Below are 24,721 nucleotides of genomic sequence, written 5' to 3'. Positions count from 1 at the left end.
AACTTTGTGCTGAAATTATAATGCGGGCAGGTGCAATATAAATCGCTCAAAGCAGGCAGCTGTTGCATTTATTAGCAGATTTTTACTTTAATTGGAACGTTTCCCCAATAGACCAGGCTGACCTTTCACCCTTTTCTTGAGCAGCATGCATCATTAAGCAGCCATTGATAACCTTTAATCACCAAACAAAAACTTTCAAAAATTAATTGACTTCATAAATCTGAATGGAGCGATCAGTTGATCAGATAATTCCATTTTCTGATACACAGCTCCATCCACTTCTTGCCAGTGCACAGAAATACAGCCAATATAAAACACCACTGCATTGTGTATTTCACAAACATGCTCTTGGAAACTTCTAGTAATAGCTTGGAACTGCTGCTCTTGGTAAATATTGGTGAGATAAAGAAGGATACATATTTAATAGGAAATTGAAAACAATTACACATGATGTTAAATGAAAGAGTATATACATCAATATAAATGCTCTGTTTTTCTCCAACTCAATTTCAGGTTTGTTTCTTGAAGAAAATGCATTGCTTGGTAGAGATTAAAAAGTGAACCCTGCAAAACCACCTTGATGCACTGATGTGCTGCGGTGTGCAGTGTATCGCATGGGATTTTGCCACATCGTGTGATCCTGTACTTCCTCCGTTTGTATCCACAGGCCAGTCTCTGTGAGTTCTCTTCAGCAGCTATCAATTCTTGCCTATAGAGTAGTATTGATGTCAAGTCTGGGGCCAGCTTGTGGTCCTAACTTGGAAAAGTGTGTGCCATGCGGAAAGTTCAGGCAGAAAAAAAGAGGAAATTCCATGAGATAAAATGTATTTCTTCTCACCTACAAAATACACAGTTGCTATACTTCACAATAAAATTCCTGTGGAATACTTTGAGATGTTTTTGACAATGGGTTAAGGTGCTATATCACATGCAAGGAATCTTATTTATATTGTGCAATATTTCTGTGCACTTGGAGCTTGACCATTTCCTCTGTGAACATGTCACGTACGAATTGCATTAATGTACATACATTATAATGTATGTTTTAAACGTCATCTATAGGTGCGATGGTTTTATATATGGGTATGATATTTCACTTGACGCTAACCTAAACTTCCGCGTCAAGCTCAGGCAAAAGAAAATCAACTCTTCTCATCATCCCATATTATGTGTCCTCTGCATACATCAAATCTTGACTCAAATGCTCGCAGTTGTAGTTGTAACAGTGCTAGATCTATTCTTGCAGTTTCAGGTCACACCTTGTGCTATACAATTTTGCTCTCATTGCAGCGTGCCATTATAATGCACACAATGCCTGGCATCTTCTGTCTATGTTGTAATGAGAACATGTTGCACTCTATTTCAATTCCTATTTGGTTCCTTGCTCTTACCAATACCCAATTATCGATTGAGCCCAACTGGGATAAAAGTTATGAGCATAATTTTTACACCAGACGAGTCTGTGAATCACCTTTACAACACTACTTTAAAGCATGATTAATATCCATGCTTTTGGCCAAATGAGTTAAGGACATTTATTTTACATAGAAGTGAATCTGCTCAGTCTTATTTTATAAAATGTACAGAAAGATGTTTCCTGGGGAAGAAAGGGTAAATACTGTAACTGTCTGTTAAACACTAGTTTATAATATTCAATGAGCTGATGAGGTTTCAATAGAATTTTATTTTGCTTCAGACATCTGACTTCCAACCAACCCTGTTCCAGTTTTAGCACATTCTTCAGAGTATTAATCGCACAATTAAATGCAAGATTTTCAATATGCTGCCGTTGCATTTTTGACAGAAGTGTTATCTGAAAGGGGAAGTTCATTGGCTAAAAGCTTTGTAAGCGGCAGGGGATGTAAAAAGAAGCACAGAACGATCAGCCCAGAAACCAGCCGTTGGCCGTACTAGTCTGTGCTGCCATCAAGTTATTATTATATAATTCAGCATTGACTAATTTTGATGCCACCTTATTTTATGTGCTCTTCAACTAGTCATGTGGACCTTATTCTTCAACAGACAGCAGCATTGCTGCAATGATAAAACAGAAATTCTACCAATTATTATTGATCTTGTGATTTTGATATGAGGCTTTAAAAAAGTATTCTGCATAAGCTGAGTTTTAATTTAATGTAATGTTAATGAATAAGTGTGCAACTAACCAAGAACGGGCAAATATTTCTATCTTATTTAAATGATTAGTTCATAATGTGCTTGAATATTCAGATAATTAATAAAACAATGCAATAGTTGATTTCCTGAGCAGCTTGATTAGCATATGACAATGTTTAAGGATAAGCAAATTAGCATTGGAGCCAAATACAGAAGCTTTAGAGGACAAATGCCACAGTGAAGGGTAATTGCTTGATTTGCAGAATAACCCATTCATGGCTGAATTGTCAGTGTACATTCTATCATTATTAGATTGAACAACTGCCTCTGCACTGCACTACAGACACTGCACTTATAATCCTTGTGTTTTATACAGTGCCTTATCATATCATCAACATCTCAAAGTGCTTCGCAGGATTTATTGTAAAGTGTGGGTGTTTGTATTTGTCAGGAAACACAGCAGCCAATTTGAGCACAGAAATGTCCTACAAACAGCCCTATAGTGAATGCCCAATTTTATCTGAGGAATTGTTGGATAGAACATCAGGAAAAATTCCTTTCACTTTTCGATTAGTGCCATGGAATGTTTTAACATCCCTTTATCTGGCAGACGGAACCTTAATTAATGTCTTATCCAAAGGACAACAGTAAATTATGTGAAGAGCTCAGAGATGTCCTGCCAACATGAAGGCGCTATAGCAAACATAAGGATTATTTTTATTATTATTATTACAAGTTGAAGCATTATGTTCTGAATTTTATTGATAGCTACAACAGATTGTTGAGATGTTATCCAATCAAAATGCACTATATAAGTGTAATTTGTTGCTGGTAAAAGATTAGCTCGATTTTATTTAGTTTCTCCCTGCAGCATTGTCATTCCCTTCAATTTTTAGTGTTTTTTGTAATAATAAATTAAGTTATTTTCTTTGTTCTGCATTGTATATACAAACTCTGAAATCCCATGCAGCTATTTCTGTATTCCTTGGATTTATCTTATGACTGGTAGCCTGAATCTAAATTTCATGAGGAGCAGTGCTGAGCCCAAAGTTTTCAATCCTTTTGACTGTAATTCCCACTGACGTGAGAATATTGCAAATTTTGAAGCTTTTTGCATTGTAATGACATGATTGTGACTCTCCATACTGTCTTTTCTGGGGCTTTTTGTTCTATGGTGTAAATATATAATACTTTTATTAAGCAATCCATTGCACATTATCTGACCAGTATCAGCATCATATAGCCTATAGTAGTCCTGTGCTGGAACTGACTGTGTCCAAAGGACTAAATCAATTGATCCTTGCAGTTTCGGGATTGTCTAATTTGAAGGTTTAAATGACCGAGACTCAAACACTACGTAGGTTGATTGGCCTAATCTGATGACAAAATGGAGACTGGAATTGTGTTAAATGAACTGGTGGATAATGCCTCACATAAGTGAGTGTAGAAGTGGTCAAAAGGATGTTAATGTGCAAATTAAGCATGACTCAGATAAGGCTTCATGTTGAAAGTGCCAGAAATTCACGAGCAAGAGTTACAATGCTACCCTTATTCATGACAACCTGACCACTTTTACCCACACAGTGAAATATGCTTTCTATGGCAAATAATTCATTCCAAAAAAGATCTTTGAAATTCTATATAAAAATACTATTGAATGATTTAAGATTTTTTTGAGGAGGGGGTGTCTTTCTCGTGAAAATTATTTCAATATCCATTTGATCTTCTAGGATTTTGAGTAAGATTTTTCGTGTGAGATCTCCCTCCATATAAAACCTAAAAATAGATATTCAGGTGATTTGGTTAGATAGCAAGAAAACAATATTTATCAGAATCATTTATAAGAAGCAGGGAGACTTGGTTGCTGTGTTTGCCTACAAAATGCACATTCACTACACTTTACAATGGATCCTATGATATGCTTTGAGATGCTTCAATGACATGCTAGGTGCTTGATCAAATACATGGATTATTTGAGCAAAATAATTAAAGACATATGAAAGTCCCATAAATTGGAGCTATTTTTCTACATAATGCATAAAAATAACAACTTTAAAAAGTTTTTTTTTCTTTCTCTGACTAAGGTTTTAATCCACAAAATAATGTTTCCAGTAATGCTGCATTTAAGATTATTTCCAATTCCACACCAGTTTACACTGATTAAACCGAGGTATGGAAGATTATGTCAGACAGCTGTTACATCAGTTGAACAATAATTAACATAGTTAACAGGAACGAGATGTTCTGTTGGTCTTTGAATCTTGTCTCCTAAAAGGTTTCTGAGTACGAAGTGCACAGTTCATGGTGTGGGCGAGATGTATTTCATAGCAAATTGTACATCTTAGCTGGAACAAGGAGAGTAATATTTGTCCTAAACCAATCGAAACACATTCTGCTGTTTTCTCTCAATATCTTTTTAAATAGATTATTAAAGTTGAAGAGGTTTCAACTTTAAAGTCCAATTCTTATATTGCTTCCATAGTGATTTGGGATTAAATATGAATGGTCAATGAGGTACCCCAGAATCAAGACTGGATTAGATAAAACTGAAACTCCGTGATTATTATGATAGAGAGGCAGCTCATCGAGGCTTGTGGCCATTCTGCAGTGGTCTCTGAGATACCCAGAGGGGACTCAATAAGAGGTATACAACATTTTAAATGGGATTCAAAAAGTAACAAAGAACAATGCTTTAGTATGTGCTAAGGTAGTAGTACAAGAGGACATAGGTTTGAGTTACAAATGGCAACCAAGGACAGATACCTTCTTTATCCAGAGGGTAATTAGTGAGTGGAACAAGGTTGTTTTTAAAAAAAAGGCTTGATGCTGTGATGGGAGGATGACAGCATGAGTTTTCCTGAGGGATGAGGTCAAATAGGCCTAAGAACCTTTGTCATTTGAACCAATCTTGTGCTCTAAATTTTTCCTTAATTCGAGCCATTTCCAGAAACCTTAATTTGTCCTAGTGTTACGTATGTAACCTTGCATCATTGTAGTTGAAAAAATAAATCTGTTTGATACTTCTAACTTAATGCCAACACTTTGATGTTTATAAAGAGTGTTTCCAGAGTCTTGTGAGGGGATTCACATTACCAGCAAAGATTGCCACCAATCTCTCTGAAACTGGTTTAAAACAAATGCAGGTTTTCAATGGAGCACTCTTAGCTCCAAAACAGTTATTTTTCTAGAAAGGTTGGAACTGTGGGACAAATCCAGATATAGTGTACAGGCATCTCCCGCCTCTGGGGACACAGTATAAATTCCCAAGATTCACCACACAATACAGTAGTCACATAATGCTGCTAACCCTAATGTGGCCCATTGGAAAGGTTGAAACTGATAAAATGAGGTTAAGCTTTTATTGAGGAGCATTTAGCCTGAGCACAGATTCATCTTTCATATTCCTAGAAATTGGAACAGGACCAGATGCTTACTTTAACTTTTTCCCTGCCATATCACGCCACTTGATTATTATCACCGTTCATCTTAATTACTGATAGAGTAATCCTCTTAGGTTTAATAGTCTTTCCAGACACTTTTTCCTTGATAAATCTTGCAATTAAAATCTCGGAAAGCTGTTGTCTGGGATTTCCTTTCCTAAGGTAGTGCATCACCATTAGCAAAGATTGAAATCTGTTAGAAATCTAGAAGACCATGCTTGTTCAGTCACTGAATGTGTAATGTCTAAAGGATATTAGAATCATCTGGCGGTTTTGGTAGTCTGGTTCCTGAGCTAAGCTGACACACGATACTCCAGGGCATTGTTGATGACAGATAAGACAGCCTGGCTCAATGGCAGAACATGGAGAGGCAAACCAGTCACTGGGAGCAGGGATTCATCCTACTTGGCTCTTGTTAATCCTGCAAAACAAAGTCCTAATGGGTAGGATAGTCTTAGCTGGACAAACAGCGTGAAGCTTGCCTGACAGTGCTCACATTAACAGGCTATGTGGGTTTAGCTGGTGAAACTCCTGCAGTACCGAAAAAACACTTTGGAATCTCCAAACATTGGCTCTTGCCAAGTTGCATCTAATACTACCCTGAATGAGGTAAGCAGGGTGACCCCTCCAGGGAGAGAATGCACATTCTATTCCAGACACAAAATGCTAATTTGTAAGTAACATATATGGAACTTTCAGTCTGTTTGGATACTTTTAAGCATGGTGATTGGTTTGCACATGTGTCAGTCACTTGGCTAACTGAAAAAAACTGGCAAAACCATGATTTACTGATTTACTACATTCATCGATACATATACATTTGGATACCTCTCTATGGACTCCTGCAGCTCAGCGGTTAGAGCACTCGCCTCACAAGCGAGAGACCTGCGTTCGATTCCTGGCGAAATGTTGGGCAAGTTTCCTTACTCCACACGCCTCTGTTTACCTAGAGGTAAGTAGGAACCCGGTTGTTAGTCGATTGGTGGATCGTTTTTCCGGGGGTAATACTTCCTTAAAAAAATAATAAATTGGTCACTTCAATCCACGACTGTTTGTGAGACAATGCAGTGCGCAAATAGCTGCTGTGTTTCGCCCACAAAATACATAGTCAACTCACTTTACAGTATATTCTGTGAAGCTCTTTGAGACATGATAAGGTGCCATATCAAATGCAAGGATTATTATTATTATACCCCCATCCCTGGAGAAAAGCAATTTCATAGATGAACATAAGTAAGGACCTTATCTTCCCTAATGTTGACACAAAATGAATATATTTGGATATGTGCCTAGCAGGTCCAAATTTAACTCTCAACACTTCAGAAATTCCTTCGATAATACTGATACTACAGCACTGAATTCTCGGTGATTAGTATGGAGAAGGATGTCATAGCTCTGGGGGTCAGGGAGATGTTTTATGTTTTTTGGCAGCAACGACAGGGCAAAATGCAATGGAGGCAAAGCGTTGCTGACTGGCACCTTATCAGTGCTCAGTGCCATTATAAGTGGAAACATATTTCAGATCCAATATTGCCATTCTAGACTGTAATGAACATTGCAAAATGCACAGTGTGAAATTTTTGGTCAGATAGTAGATTGGTGCAGCAGAGGCATTAGCCTTGACAGTAAGTAAAAAAAATTAAATGAAATAGATCTATTTCACTCCTGCTCAGCAAGCCCTCATTTCAAACTGCTGTTTGCCTGTCACCGAAAACAGGCTGTATTAACCCATTTTGCGCTGAGCAGTTTCATTGAGTAATGGGCAGAAGAAAGGGTTTTCAACCCTAAGAAGGAATAAGTCACGTTTCTTGGTTGTTCTGGCCTGGAGGAGGTTGTTAGGTGTCAGGTGGCCTGCAAGGGGAGAAAAACAATTCTCTGTGGAGCACCGTACTGATTGCAGTGAAATGTGTTTCTGATGAGTTACTGGCAGACACTGTACTTTCCTTAGGGAACTGCTGTCACAATCTCCCTGCAGTTCACAGCAATAGGGTCATTTCATCTCTGCAGGTGTTTCATGCTGATAGCAAGTGCACTGTAAACCTTTCTAAACATCACTTTTTTTATATTTAAAAAAAATGATTTACTGCAGTTACCAAAAATGGGGACAAAGTTTCCAGGAGTACTGAACTAGTGTGTTAAGAAATTAAGCTGAATTTTTTTATTATTGCTTCAAATCTTAATACAAAGTGAATTTTGTCAGTTTAAATGATACACATGCATTATTATACCTATTGCTTGCAGAGAGATTGTTACAGCAGTTCCCTTATATATTATACTCTTTCCCTCAATCCCTCCATCTTGCTACCTCCTTTCCCTCTTTTAGATCCTGACTGAAGACCTTCCTCTTCAACTGTGCTTACAGTCACGTTCTCTCTCCCCCACCGCTCGGTGTTGGACTCCGCCACTGTTAAGCACTCCGGACGCTGCTCTGCATGAAGGGAGCTACATAAATGCAAGTTATTGTTGTTACTATATTAACTCATCCACGTTGATAACTGGATTAGGTTGCAAGTATGCAGAACATGCAGCAAAGTGCAGGCCCATTTTAACTGTCTGTGTGTCAAGTGCATGCATCAGGTTTCAATAAGTTAAGATTTCAGGCAACAGAAAAATGTATTTCTGATATTTTGGAACAACTGTTCTGATTTATAAATGCAGTTAGAAGCTCAATTGCAGTAATTGTTGGCCTCACTGATGCAATAACTGGCTTACAGAATCTGTGGTGTTCATTTAACTGTGTACTGTTCTTGCTGCTGTGAAATCTGTGCTTATTCAGACATCACAGGGTTTCACCTTGAAAAGGATGTCTTCTGGATGTTCAATATTGCTCCATCTTATACATCGTAAATTCCTGATTAATCTGTCCTGGAGTAATTTTCCATTTAGTGAGGGATATTAATAGGCACTTTTATAAATACTAGTTTTATTCATAATATTCATTTGGCTACCATAAAGCTGTTTTGCTACTTTAATTGAAGCCTTCAGTTAACTTTATGCTATTTTGTTTGCGTTGCTCAATACAAAACATATTTTGAGGTTCATTACCTCATTACAAAAAATAAACCAAAAAAATCCTAGTATTTGATAAAGCGCCTTTCACATTCGAAAGACATCTCAAAGCATTTCATAGGATTTTACTGTAAAGTGCATTGATTATATTTTGTAGATGAACGCATGAGTAGAAATAAGAGGATTTCTTTTACATTATTTTAACAAAACAAGATGATTTTTATGCAGTTTCCATGAAAAAGTAAACATGCTAAATCTGTTTGAAATGATTCAATGCATATTAGGTAAAGTACCAGTGGGAAATTCTGGTTAATGCATCTCCTGCAGTAAGGTTGGAGACTGGGATCATACAAATAAGAAAGTCTTTGATTAAAATTTGCAATTATAGTTAAGATAGTGTAACTGTAAGATCTAATTATTAGAGGAAGGCGTTTGACTCTGTGAATTTGTTATTCTACCAAAGTCCTATGTTGAAATATCCTGCAGCAATTTATTTTTGCAAGTCTGAACTGTGATATTACTATTGAAATGTATGGTTACTAAATTGTCCACTGGTTATGATGGATGACAAATCTTGTGGAAAAATTGTTTGTGCCTATTGAAACGATTGTGCAAATGTGAACAAATGGCATTAAGATTACAATACAATAAGATGTGCAGAAGGATAAACTACTCCAAGCCAACTTGCACATATGGATGACTTGATATTGTTCTGTAATATGAACTTGATATTGTTCATTGAATTCAGCAAGTCAAAGTAATCAATTGTTCAAACTTCTAAGAACTCAACTTTATCATGGTTTGATAACAAGATTACAATAAGTAAATAATAATAATCCTTGAATTCAATATAGCACTTTTCATGGCAGGATGAAGCATTTCACAGGATTTTACTGGAAAGCATAAATACATAATTTTGAAGCTGAACAAAATATCGTTCCAGTGGATTCGACATGAAGCAATACAATATTTTTCTCATCATTGTTGTCTGATTGAAAAATCTTTGATGTAATTAATGATGAATACAACAACGATTTGTTCATCCATAATAATCCTTGCAGTTGATAGAATGCTTTATTACATCTTCGAGATGTCTCAAATCTCTTCACAGAATATACTGTAAAGTGAATTGACTGTTTATTTTGTCGGTGAAATTTCTGTGTGGATAAAATTTGGATGACTTGAAATTTCAGCCAAGTTGTTAAGAAATATTTCACGTTGGGCTTTCCTTACTATTATTAATCAGTTGAAAAACAGTGTTCAAATGATCCCTGTGTAAATTCTTAAAATGCCTCAGCTTGTGTACTGTTTCTGTGCAGAACTGCATTTCACCATGTGTGTAACTTGCACTGGCTTCAAACAAATCATTTTAAGCCAAATGATTGATTGTAAGCAAAATATTTTTTTCAAAAACGCATATAATTTGATCACAAATGAGTAGAAATAATGGATGTTGATGTTTTCTTCAGTACAAACATGCCTTCCTGCTGATAGTACAGGAATACATTTAAACAGAAATCAAAATGCTATTGTACTATTCTATATCTGCACTTTGGTACTACCCAAGCTATTGAGTTTTATGTGCATATAACATGCTTTTGAATCATCAAACAATCATCTCTGAATGATGGAAAGACTGATATGGTGGGAGGCAAACTATAAGATATCATCAATAATGTTGTGATGGATTGTTTCTAGGAGCTAAAGTGGGGCCAATATAGACAATGTAGAGAGAAGAGAAGATGAAGCACATTCCATGTGGAGAATAAAAAAATATCAAATTAGTTCAGTGGATATAGAATAGGGGAGCCAAAATATGTGAAAACAATGAATTGTGTATGTGCAGCTCAATGCGATTTAAAAAATAAATTGTTGTTACTTGATAATGGAGAAAAAAAAACAGTATCAACAGTTTGTAAATTATGCAGTATAATACCGTGTATCTTTGCATCCAAAATCCTTTTACAAATTCATGACTTCTGTGTTGAAAAGGCTGAATGCTGTCACCTCTTCAGAATCCAAAGTTTCAAACAAATAAGGTTGAATCATTTTCTACTGCAAAATCACACCTGTCTAATGAAATGAGCCCAGCACCAGAAGCTTAACAGTTCGTATTTCAGACCTGTGGGATACCAGCAGCTGTATGGGTTAGGATATTTCTTTTGTCATTGAAGGTTGGCTGCATCATTTGATGTTAGCAATAAAACTGGGAGAACAATATTGACAATTTGCACCACTGAGATGAAGTGCATTGATCCATCTTCGATTTTTTTTCATATGTTCAGAAATTCTGTCCGAGTGCTGCCTATGAGTCATTTGATAAATCTAATGTGAGCCAAAGAGAGTGGAAGAGGAACGACTAAATGACTTGCATAGAACAATGTGTTGCGCCAAGAAACTGAGTGTATTAAATTCATACTCCTATTAACAGGAGCCATAGTGGAGATGTAATCTGGCTGAAATTAAAGCCTCTGTTCCACGAATAGCTAACAGTGATGACGTGTAGCGACTGAGATGGACTATATGCTTTTTCCTCCAGGTGTTCCACCATACAGCCCTGCCAAGAACTGACAACGCTCATTATAACTTGAATGTTGAGACATGAGCAGCTTGCAACATGTAGGTTGGTAAGAGTATAACACATGTGTCTTTTTTTCTTGTTTTTTAAAAAAAAAGCGCAGGAAACCAAGTGCAATTTTAGAAAGTTTGCAACCAGTTCTCCTTGTGATGTGTCAAAGAAATAAAGACATAAGCACTGAAAAACAACTGGAATGGAGGTGCTACTTCCTTCATTTTATCTTTGGAATTAGACAATGCAGCAGGGAGAAATAAATGAGTGACATAAATATTTCTATATACAGTATTAATAGTTCAGCAATAATTTACAGTTTTACTAAATCTGAAGGTTTATGAATGTTAAGACACACATTGTATAACGCATATATGATGTTAAACCTACTTAATTTGTATATGCACGTACGGTCCATTGGAAATAGATTTTCCAGAAATAAACTATTGGTATGTCAGAGAATGCGTCATGTTAGTGCGGGGGTGCACATTGAGTACAGAAATGAATCTAATTTTCATATGTAAGACAATTAGATTACAAAACGGACTCTTTTCTAACACATGTAGGTCATAGGTAGAGTATGATGTAGTGATGTACTATTTATATGATACATGGGCATACTCTAAAATATTATTTTAAATTGCTCATATATGAGAGACTGGAGTTTTAGCATTACTGTTCGAAAGACAGAAATAGACTCAGAATCTGGAGCAAACTGTTCTATTTCTATGCAAACCTGTAATTTTTCCTGTGTGGTGCATCAGGGAAAAGCACATTGAATGTGATGTGAATGACCTGAGTGTGGGGTCACATAGTTTCCAGGGCCTGCTTTCAAGTGCGCAGTCAAATCATCTGTGTATGCTTTACAATATCTATGCTTCTCAGAACCTGAAGTAACTGGCTCATATTTCCCCCCCAATCTTTACTGTGTTGAAAACTAGTTCAATTCTTTCAGCCCTTAGTTGTGCAATCATAGTCATCATTCTAAACTCCCTCAAATGGATAAATGAAGGTGGTGTGTCCAAAATACAACACGATATTCACAAGTTAGAATAACTTTGTATAGGCAAATGTCCTTGAAATGCTGCATAATACTTAGTATTGTGAATAACAGCTTTTCACATTGACCTACAACCCTAAGTGAATTATCGAAAATTAAATCCAATTCTTTTCCATCTTTAACTTGCTAATGGACACCCTTTTGTCATATGGAATTCATCTATTATGCTTCGACTGTTCCAGATCTTCTTGAATACTGTTTATCCTCCTTATATTGGTTGTCTGTTTCTACGGCTCGCTATTATTTGGCAAATGCGACAAGAAATGCTCTGCTCTGATGATATACAATCACTATAATACAAGGCCCTTGTGGTGAAGAGTCAAGGCAAGTTGAGTGACTAATGGCTGCAAAGGGGTAACAACCGCACTTTGTGGTGGCCTCACTCCGTTGTAAAATAATATTTGTGCTTCTACAGTGAAATGATACTTCACATAACTGTTAAGCAGTGTGATTAATATCACTCAGGAATGCAATAACATGTTTTATTGAGAATATCATCACCTTGGCATTCACATGCTGAACTGTATCTCCAAAATTTGAACCGGTGTCTATTTCAAACGATGACTATGAGGGCTAATTGAGCTTGGCTTCATAATCTGTCATTGTAACAGCCACTGCGGTAGTGTTAGCTTTTAATAATAATAACAATAATATTACTTTGACTGTTTCATACAGATGTTAGTCCTGTTTAATTAAACAAGAATCCTGTTGTTTCGGAAGATAGCTTATAGTGGCTTAAGCATGTGGCCAGTTAATTAAAACTGTAGGACTCCAAATTTAAACGTTGCTTCATGCAAATTACCTTTGTTTGTACAGGCCTCATTTTATTTTATCTGGATTAATATTTAAATGGCTTACATAAAAGTAATGCTCCCATAGTGTAGATAAGCATCTCAATGTGTTGTGATTTTTTTTTATTCTAGGTAGTAAAAACAAAAACTTCCTGGGACACTTTAAGATTGAATTTGAATTTTCCAAATTTGGATGCTCTAAAATGTTATGTAAATAAGGTAACTCTAGGTTAACCCATTTCTACCCATTTCAGAGATCTGGAGGGAATCAGAGGTTGGGATAGAGAAATGTGAGATGTCTGGCTGAAAAATGCAATAGTTAAGAGAAATGGTTTAGAGTAAATCTGAGTGTTGCTTTTAAGCAAAACTGTGGGAGCACTTTGGATGTCACTGTATTGTGGCTGTTGCTAGTCACTCAGGCAAAGTTATTTTGAGAATAATGATATATATGAGGGTTGACATCTGATCACATCACAAACTGCAAGAGGCGTATACAGAATGATCAGATCCAACATTTCAATCCCAAGAATGAATGAGAATGAGCTGTTTGTTTCTCAGATTATAATGTATGATTCAGTCTTAAAAAGGGGATGTTAGATGGGAAAGAAGGAGGTTGCATTTTCAGAGCACTTCATCAGTAATTCCTGTCTTAAGTGAAGAGACTGCTTTTTGTGAGGCAAACACAGATGCCATTTGTACTAGCAAACTCGCACAAACAGTCATGAACTGAATAACCAATTAATTGAGAAAATTGATAACCAAGGCACTCCCCTATTTGAACTGTGATCATGGGCTCTTTAATATACACCTGGACAGGTAGACAGGACCTCAGTTTAAAGTCTCATCTAATGGACCTCTGAAAATGCATAATTTCCCTAGTACAGCATTGGAACAGTAGCTTATACTATTAGTTCGTCCACAAAATATAGTCAATTCACTTTACCGTGTATTCTGCGAAGGTCATTGAGATGTATCGAAGACATGATAAGGCACTATACCAAATACAAGGATTATAGTTCAAGTCCTGACATAAAGTTTGAGTCAACAACCTTCACTGCATTTGACAGTAAAACCCTGTGAAGTGCTTTGAGACATCCTCCTGATGTGAAAGGGCTTATATCAAATATATTATATTACCCTGTGTGCCCCCTTTGAAGTAGGTGTGGACAAAAGAGGAAGGCATCAACCTTGGGGGTGTTTGTGGATATTGGATGAAGGCATCTACCTCAACTGTTATGCCTTACAGTTTAATAACCTGTCAGTACTTGCACAAGGATAATGTTTTTTTGGGCGAGACACTGGAGGGCTATATGTGGAATTGTATCCCAATAGAAGGAAAAAGTGAGTTTAAATAAAAAGACTTTCCGGAGGAAGTAAGTGGAAAATACTAGCAAGCAAAGTAGAAAAAAATTTGAAAGGAAAAAACATTTACCAAAAAACTGCTGTAGATGTCCTCCATCTCCTGTTGATGGCAATGATACCGGCAGATCAATGGGCAGAATTAATCTGTGTATTGAAATAATTTAATTAACACTGCCCATCACAAACAAGGTGCAGGAGTAACCTCTTTATACACAGAGGATCCATGCAGTCTGCAGGTTCTCTGTATGTTGTTTGCACCTTCAAAATAGAGAAATTACCGCTTTTTATTGTTTGTTGCATTTTGAGCTGAAGAGGACAGATATGCAAACGACCAAAGCATTTAGAGTACACAAGTATGGCCATTATAATAAGTGAACTCACCTGCTTTGTTATACAGACCTCACCTGGGGAAACAATAATCCAGCTGAGTGGCTTTCATATTTTTTAATTCCCTTAATTTGTGATGTCCATTTTCACTGTTTCAGCTCAATTCATTTTGTCCCTTTATTTTTTGTTTGTCTTTCTTGGGTCTGTTTCTCCAGTCGATAAGTGGTGTAGTTGCAGGTCACAGATTGTGACCCAGAGGCACCGTTCCTTTGATTTTTCTCCCTCTAGCATCTATTGTGTTTGCAACCAGCAACCTTCAGATGATGGAACAAAATAAGAAACACAGTCTGAACTCATCTGAGTGATTTAATTCTGTTTTCAGAGCAATTGACAAGATGGTCAGGCGATCCCAAGAAATCACTGGACCAGTGACCTCTGTAAATCCATTTACAGAACTGTTATAAATGTGTTGGATTTTCAGAGATTACAAGAACTTATTGGTTACAATGGTACATTCTCCATTATCAAGTGACAAGAAGATGGGTCTTCATTCATCTCTGACCTCTACAGTGATTGTCATCCAAATGATGGCAAACACAGGGCCCGAAGTCTGTCCCTCTCGTTGAGCTGTGCATGTCTCAGACAGCTACATCACTGCAGAATTAATGAATTCCACAGTCCCTTTGCTTTCTTCATGCCATCTGTGACAAACCTTTTCAGTCTGACAAATAGCTCTAAATAGGGTTTCTCTGACATCTCCTTATTGGTGCAAAAATCAGACTGAGCACTTCAGGTGTAATCTCAAATTTAGGATGCTCCATAATTGTATTTTTTAGCTTCCGAAATGAGACAAATAAATAATACGGATGTCCGTTCGAACACGTTACCGAGTGACTGCAGTAGACTGCAGGCAGTTTAGCTGCCTCTGAGGGGTATATAGGCCTCATACTAATGCACTGAATTATTATTGATGGCAGAGGCAGTTCTGCTCTGCTGGTGAACCAATAATGTCAAAGCTGTACCTGAAAGATTAATTATAGGAGAGAATGGGCTGCGGTTTCCTGGGACTGAGACATTAATAGAGACTGAGCATTGCTTTCCTGGGATTGTTGAGACAGAGTAATAAATGCATAGGATAATGTAGCATATGCTGCAGCCAAGTGTTTAGTTATTTTTACACTGGTAAAAATACAAAACCAGTGATATAATGTGAATATGCAAGCAAAAGAGCGCTTCTTCCATTAAGAAAGCTAAACGTCCCCACTGTTTTCTAAAATAATTGTGCAAAGAGGCACACGGCACAAATAGTGTCAGCTATTCCTTGCATGCCTAACTCAGAATATGATTGCTTTACTGATATCTGCACCATGACTCTATGACTTCAATCACTCTTTAAACAGAATAGACTGTCATTTTGTATTAAGGTCCCACATCCAGAACATTAACATAGCAAGGTTTTGAGTACTGTATGTCGATGTTTAGCACTGCATTTTACTTTTGTGTTACTTCACTTTTGGTAAATTGTATTTTCATCAAGTGGGAAAAAAATAGGATTGTAACACAATTCTGTGCAAATACAAGCAGTCAAGAAATGCATTTTCAGAAAAATACCAGCAGTGCTGATAGCCATTAAATTTGTCAGTTAAATAGTTCATTTAAATAGGTTTTGAGACAGTTGTTAAAATGGTATGAGATTCAAAACTGAAACAATGTCAACCATTTCACTGGTCAGTGTCATTTGTATAGACACGCTCTGAACGGTACTCTGTTTTGCTTGTGTTGAATTTATGTGTTGAATGTTCCTTTTGTTGGTGGCCTCAGCTGGTCATTGATCTACACATCACTGGACTAATGTGCTATGCCCCAGAGTGGGTAGGATGCTGGCTCACCCAATATTGTCTATAGTAAGTTCTTGATTTCAGTGGCATCATCTGAGAAACCCTAAAGGTAGGATAGGAAAATCATAGGACAGGTGAACTCAAGCCACTCTGATGAAGCTGGATGTAGATGCCTGCGGACTGGTCAAATGGTCTCTCTTTTGGTGTGGGAATGGCGAATTGAGTGAAGAGACCTAAAGCGAGAAGAGAAACAAAATAGCACCACAGTTTTCTTTCCAATATGCAGATGCTTTCAAGTGTAACACAGTAGTTATACACATTATAGCAGTTTTAATGCTTATCGAGTTTGCTTACCTTTAAAGCTGTCAGTTGGTTGTGTTTATGGCTGCAGCCTAGGTTCTATTTGAATAGCAATTCAGTCACACTTGCAATCTGGGAGAGTTTCACTGACTGGAGAAACAACACTGGTTTGCATTGATGCTTTGTGTATATTGGTTAAAATTGGTGCAATACATTGAGCTGTAAGCAGCTCTAGAGAACAAATGGATTGAAGGGCGTTCTTCATGTGAACTTCTCTTGTGATCTTGTGTACCTGACATAAATGGAACACCGGTAACTGTTGCAACGTTGATTTTGTCCTCTCGTGAATGACTGGACACAAGGCTGCACAGCCAAAAAGTCCATCGTTGAATGATGTGGCCCTTCCTTAACTGGTTTGCATAGCTTTGGAATTTGGTGTGTGTTAGAACCAGGGGTGGGATTCTTTTTGTGAATCTGCCAAACAGGGCTTGTAAATTCAGTAAATGACTGAAAGACTACAGCTATGGAGGAAACTGAAATTGCCCTCAATGATGAGCAGGTTCAAGCTTTCCTCGGTTTACAACTGACCTATCAGCTTTGCCAGGCATCATAACCACTTGCTTGTCTCAGAATAGATCAGGTGAGATTCACTTGATAATGAACTGAATGTGTGCAATTGAAAAATGTTAGCAATCTTTCTAGCGTGCAGGCTAGCAAGCAATGTCACGGTCAATCTCCTGTGACGGAGTTATTAACTTTGTCTTCCCAGTGTTCAAGACACACCATTAGTCTGCCCAGGTCCAATTCTGTCTTGTGTGCAGTGATTCAGCCCTTGCTTGTCTTTCAGGTGGGAAGTTAGCCACATTATGGAGGGTGGTGTCATCAATTTAAAAAGAACAATGTCACATTTAGTGATCACAGGTTATTGATGAGGATAAATACCAAAGTAGGGCTCGGCACACTTTGTTGAAAGATCTGTGTGTCAGTATTGCAAGAGATTGTCCATGTCTCACTGTTCGTATCCACTCAGGAAATGGTATATCCATTTGCAATTCTTCAAATGGAAATTGTAACCTAGTAAACACCACTAAGTCTTACTAGATGGTGCAGTATAATTTATGACAAAAATATGTAAACACTTTACTCTGCAGTGTGAAGAAACCATATTAGTCAATGTTACAGATCTGCAATTAGTGACAGTAAAACGAAGGAATCCTGTTTTCAGTAAAGCAGATCAGTGATTTTACAATGAAACCGAAAGCTTATGAGGTACTTAAATGTTGCAAACTCAGGGGGTTATAAAAACAAACAATGCATGATACACTTTTAGCATTTGCATTAAATCTATAAAAATATTTTATTCTGCCACTCCAAGTTAATGCACCAGCAATCTTCACTCTTCATTCTCCTTCACTCTTACCAGTGTTTTGAATTGGAATTCACTGTATTATTTAAGAAACAGTACAATGTATGGGCTTTAAAATGAATCCTGTAGGATCAAGAATGATTTGTTTTTAGGAGATTTAATGAGCTATCCAAAGGCAGATTCGGGTTAGAAATCTTAAAGGTTTTTTTTTCTGGATATAAAGTGATATGATCTCCAATCTGGTGAATTTTAGTTAAATGGTATTATATAAATATCCTTTATCCCCATCTAATGCACTCCTGTACAAAAGTTGTGCTTGTAAATCCAATCTCAATTGATCAGATGTGCTGTTGAATGTTGCATTCATAATCACAAGAAACAGAATTGTTGCAACTCGTAACCCTTTTACCAAAACTAATTCAAGGGTTGATCAATTCTGCTGTCTCTTTCCCAAGTGTTGGTCACAGTGGGCTCTTTGTCATTTGCCTTCCAGTCATGTACTTCACCATTACTATCAGTACAGGTGATGAACCAGCATGTTTTTGCAGATGGTGCTGTTTCCTGTATGGCTAGTGAAGATTTTTGGATGCATTTTGGGTTGCAGTTTCTTTCACTCTGTTAAAAATCACTATTGAGGCATGCAAATGTATAATGTCTGCAGGTGCTGGCTGTGATGGGTTCCTAGCAGTTTGTATGCTCCAGTTGACTAGTTCTGATCTTATCCTAATAATTAATGTACAAGCACATCCTGATTACACAAGAAAGAAGAAAAATCTTTCTCCTAAAGCAGATTGTTAATGAAAGATGTAATTCGTAATCAGACAGGTCATTTTATCTAATAAAATGTTAATCCCCATCTTTACTGTTGCCTTTGATAATTTGATTTCCAAGGATAAACACTCCATATTTTACTGCTTCTCTGTAAGATCTTAACAGTAAACAATTAGTTATTAGCCTTTAACTGATCTATCTATGTTCATAACATTTCCTGGCTTCACTAATATTAGAAGTACAGCATCCTATTGTTTAATATCATGATCAGTCTATTGTACAACACCGTAACACTTCACTGTTACTATATCATAATCCGGTTCTTGTCATTTTGACAGACATTGTGAACAGAATGTATCTAATTTCTTTTGCATTATTTTCAGACTGAGTCCATTTAGGTCTAATCTTTTTACCTTGTATCTATCTCTCATTTTCTTTTGTGGTTCCTTTCTTTTACATTGTGTTTGTCATATTATTTCCACGTTTTATTAGTGCAAGGATGAGACCAGAAGGGCCAAAGAGCCTCCTTCAACCAAACCTCTCTTGTGATCTTCATTTAAGATGTGTCAAAATAAAAGAAAATAATGCGAACATCTTTCTCTGACCTCTATGCTGGTCACACAGGAGTAAAGGTTAGGGGAATGGGTCTTTAAAATTTCCTTTAGTTCAGCTAGTAAGTTTAGAATGGGAGGATTTGTGGTTTTGATAGTCTTACAGTTAGAACTGTGGAGTCCTGTAGTTCAGTGGTTAGAGCACTTGCCTTGCGAACGACGTGGGTTCGATTCCTGGTAGGGTGAAACCTTGGTCAAGTTTCCTTACTCCACACGCTTGATAATAATCCCTCAAGAAAAAAAAACACAATAAGAATTTGGCCACTCAATCCATGACTGCTTGTGGGACACTGCTGTGCACAATTGGCTGTCGCGTTTCGCCCACAAATATTCACATTACAGTATATTCTGTGAAGCGCTTTGAGATGTCTGGAAGTGCTACATCAAATGCAAGGAATATTATAATATATGTATAGTATGGCTGCTGAACCTGTCGAGGCTCACTGATCTTGTGGAATGACAGGATCAATGGTTTTCAATGTCTCATGATAAAAATAAATAATAATAATAATCTTTTCATTTGATATAGCACTTTTCACATCGTCGAGACGTCTCAAAGCGCTTTGAATAATAAATGTTATAAAATAATAAGTATGTACAAGATATGTTATAAATATTGCTTTATAACAATTAATAGGCTTGGAGTCTATCTCATTATGTTACGCATTAAATCTCACTCTTGGTGATGATGTGACCTTGACAAATGCATGAATTTGATATTAAGAGACTACATCGCTGAAGAATTATTTCATTCATAGCATATCTCTTTCACCTGTCTCAGTTGTAACCTAAAAATCAGGTCCATTGCTTTCTCTACTCCTCGTAAAGAATCAATGTGCAAATAATACTACTTTTATTTTAGTGTGTTTGTGGGCATTCTCAAATATGCCATATTTGTATAGCGACAGAAGTCCTGCACGTTTGTGAAATTACTGTATAATGAGATTACCATATCCATATCAATTGCAATGCTGTCTGGTAAGCGAAGGCTATTTAGTGTTGGTCGAAGCTGCACGTCGCAGATTTAGATTTTTTTTGTTGAAAAATCATCAGAGAAAATGTCCAAGAGACCTTTGGCATCTCTGGAAATAGACATATGCAAATAATGTTGGTCGGGAACACACCGCAAAAAGTAGCCGATCATTGAATGCCCACAAAAGACAGTTATTTTCTTTCAAGTTCATCCACGCTGCCCCAGGACTTCCCAACTTCTCCCAATCTAAGATGTCATTCCAATGCAGTACTGAGGGAATACTGCAGTGTAGGAGGTGCTGTCCTTTAGATTGAGATGTCAAGCTAAGGTCTTGCTTGCCTGTTTTGGTGATTCAGGACTTCAAAGATCACACTGTACTATTTTGAAGAGCAAGTGGTTTTCCTGGAGAATATTCTTTCTTCATCCAATTTCATACAAAAAAGATTCATATCTTCATTCATCTCATCACTGATTTGTGGCTCTAATAAGATGCTGTGGTATCCTAGTCACTACACTTCAAAGTAATTCATTATGTGAATCTCTTTGAGATATTTCAATGGGATGAGATAAACGTTTTAGATTCACACATTGTAAGTAAGTTTTAGTTGCACCGAAGTTGATTCAGAATGACAGAAGGTGGTTTCACGGTGGAATCAGTACTATCAACTACATTGTAAATCCAGGTATACAACAGCGAATTCTACCAAAGGTTTAAATTCAGGCCCAGCATGCAGTGAGCACTTTGTGGCAATTCACTCTGAGAAGAATGATTGTATAAATCAGCATGGAGCCATGCTCGCAAACAGAGAATCACACTGCAATCTGGTTGCCTCTCGAGGAGTTGGTTTTAGCAGCATATTTGTTTGACCAGTGTGCGGTATAAACATGGCTGGTACGAAAGTGTTCAAGCTTTGCTTAGAAATAGTGCCTTAAAAATTCTCAGGCAGATTCATTGTTATTAAAGAGCAGTCACAGTCTCAGCTTTTAAAAAACATTAAAATGGAAGTGGGGTTTGCTACTTGTTAGTGGACCTCTGCCTATCCACTTGATTGCACACAGAGCTCACTGCAGCTCCCGGTGAGTGTGGCTCAGAGCGAATAATATTAATCAGGTTTCCCTACTTCAAATCTCTGTACTGCTGCAAATTATGTCAATTTGCTACAACAGCATAAAAGGAGCATAAGACTGTTGCATGAAATGAGTTTGGACAGTCTCAATGCAGATCCTAGTGGGAGCAGGTCAAGTGCATCAAACTGCCCAAGTTGGCACTAAATTGAAATTTTCTGTGAGGTCCTAAAAGTGGTTGGAGTGAAAAGTGAAACTATTCACCCTGGCGCAACAGGGTTGTATTCTGAAATTATGGTAAATTGCATTGGGCCAAAGTTTAGAGGGCTTTGACCTGCTTCTTGGCTGAAAAAGAAAAGCATTTCATTCCAAAAGACCAACCTCCCTCCACGAGTACAAAGACTAAAAGGCAATGCAATTATTTGCTTTTCCAGCACATTATGGCAGGAGCCTAGATACATTTCTGTGAGGTGATTGTATGGTATAAGAGAAAAATATTTTATAAAGTTAAAGCAATGCGAAAAATCCAATGGATGTTTTTTCTCGCACAAAGACTAGTCTTAATCTGCACCTCGCCCTAAATTAGATAATCATTGGTTGTTAACATTGCAAAATACTGCATGCCATGATTTTCACTGTTCAGCACGAGCAATTTAATTAATTATTTTTATGTTTAAGGACTGCCATCAAATACAATATTTTTGGTAACATATTCTGAGCCCCAAAAATCCACCTGGCCTTTAAGACCATTTTGTCTTTAAAATTTATGATCATGCAAAATTGTAGAAAATTCTTAAATGCAGACTTAAACTGTTTTTTTAAACTGGAAAACTATTATTCCAATTAAAATTTAATTTAAGAATTTTCTACAGTTCTGTGTGCTCTTCAATGTTAAGACAGAATTGGCATGGAATTTCAGGTCTTCCCCTGTACATCTGATATAATTCACACTGATTATGGTTTCTTTGCGAAAGAGAACACACATAAATTAACGCTTTAATAAAGAGCTTTTCTTTTCCTCTCTCCTGCCCCATAATGCTTCTTGTGTTACTGCCTGACAAAAGCACTATTCTGAAGGGAGCGCACTGTATTTATTTGACAATTTGTCTTTCAAGCTTCCCAAAGTATAAGCTTACTGTTGTGTAGAACAAATCACCCACTCTAATCGAGCTTCAAGATGCAGCCAAGGATTCTTGTTTGCTGAGGCTAATAGATCGCTGCTGAAACTGAAATAAGCAAAGAAAGCCAATTGTTGTGATTGGACATTGGACGCCAAATTCAACAATTGAAATCTTTGCGCACGAAGATCATTCTGCTGAAAGCTTATTGAACACAAGTAGCTGCCTGGATATCATTTAGTCATGCCATAAGTCATTAGGCATCACCTGCACCGTGAAGGGTAATTGACATTTTATATTACAGGAGTCTCTAATAGTGTGGAATGGTTTCTGTGAACCTCTTCTGCTTTGTGAGGTGTTTTTTTATTTGGGTTTGCAGTGGATGAAAATGCCTCATCTTGTTAAGAACATCAGAGAAAAATTTGATCCATACATATAAGGCTATTTTACAAAGCCTTTCATCTTTCAAGGTGATTCAATGCAAAAATTGAGTTGAATTACTGCAAGTAAACTTGGCGTGAGACATGGCATCATCTCAAAGCCCACTCTCAAAACCACCTTGAGGTGGTGATTTCATCAGGACATTGATTTACTTCATTGTAGTATTAGTGTAGGCCGTGCAAATCGATTTGGGTCCTTCTCAAAAGTAGCCTCTTATGTGCTTTTAATCAATGACTTGTATTGAAGAGTCGATAAGCTTTTCTGTCCTGTAACAACACCAAACTGAGTTTAGTGCCAGTTCTCCGCATCTGCTTATTTGGGTTTTCACAGAATTTTTCTCAATTTCCAGGAGTTGAGTCTGGCTTTTGAAATGTTCTACCACCCCATCCTTCCCCTCCACACCCCCTCGCTGCTACCCCCAGCTCGGGTGCCCATCTAGCACTGTGAAACACGTTGAGATATCTTCCCAATGTGAAAGGCGGTATATGAATGTAAATGGTATCTATGGGAAATTTTACCAGTTTTGAATGGCATCACGAACTCTGACACTGATTTTAACAAAAAAAAACTGATGTTGCAATGATAAAGGTGTTTAAAAACATGGCACTTTATTTGCAATATTATCTCTCGTTGTCTAAAAATAAAATAAACACAGAACATTTTGGATCAATAGTATATTTCAAAATCGTTTTATCTCAGCCCAGTTTGTCACCTCAGTTTTTAATATTTTGTTTCCATTTTAAATTTTTTCTATTATATAAAAATGAAAAAGCGATAGTCACATCAGAGCAAACATGTCTGTGGCCCCCAATACAGAACAACACTCAAAGACTTGTAAGTATTTGTGGAGATCTAAGGGTTAAATTCTATTGAATTAAATAATTATTGTCCCATCAAATTCTGACATGTTTTAAAAATGATTCTCTTTAACTTCAGTACCTGTTTTTCCTCGGTTTATTATTTTAAAAAATATTGTTTCAGAAGTAAGTCCAATGAGGATATTGGGAGACTGTGTGAAGTAATTACTGAACTCAACAGTGTGAGGGAGCTGCTTCATCATGCACTTGTAATATAAACTCATTGTCGGGCTCTTCAGATTACTTCATAGGGCAGTGAACTGCCTCAATGTTCTCTTCACATGTGCTGATAAAATTCCTCCACAGATCCATCCTCAATCAATCCAAAAACTGCTTGGCCTTTCAAGATGAGTAAAAAAAATCAGTTATTAAATGTCACAAAGTCACAGTTCTCCTGTTTCATTCTTACAGTCAGTAGGCAGGTAATAGTCACAGTGTTTACTGTCAATAACATAGAATAAATACTTGAGGGTTGATTTGAACAGCAGAGATCTGATCGAAGTTTATCGACCATTATAAATTATGCGAGCAGGGCACCAGTAGTCATAATTATCTTATGAACCATTTAAAGTATTCTTTGGCATCTCTTGTTTTAGAAAATATATAGCTTTATGGGGGTGGGGGCACGGGCAGGGGCATGGAGGGTTCTTTGCAGAGATTGCAAGACTGCGCAGATGACTGTAATTTTCCTTTCTGATCTGTGCAGAT

This window comes from Callorhinchus milii, unplaced genomic scaffold (genome assembly GCF_018977255.1).
Source record: "Callorhinchus milii isolate IMCB2004 unplaced genomic scaffold, IMCB_Cmil_1.0 Scaffold9, whole genome shotgun sequence".
In the NCBI taxonomy this organism is placed as follows: Eukaryota; Metazoa; Chordata; class Chondrichthyes; order Chimaeriformes; family Callorhinchidae; genus Callorhinchus; species Callorhinchus milii.
This window is presented reverse-complemented; position numbering follows the sequence as displayed.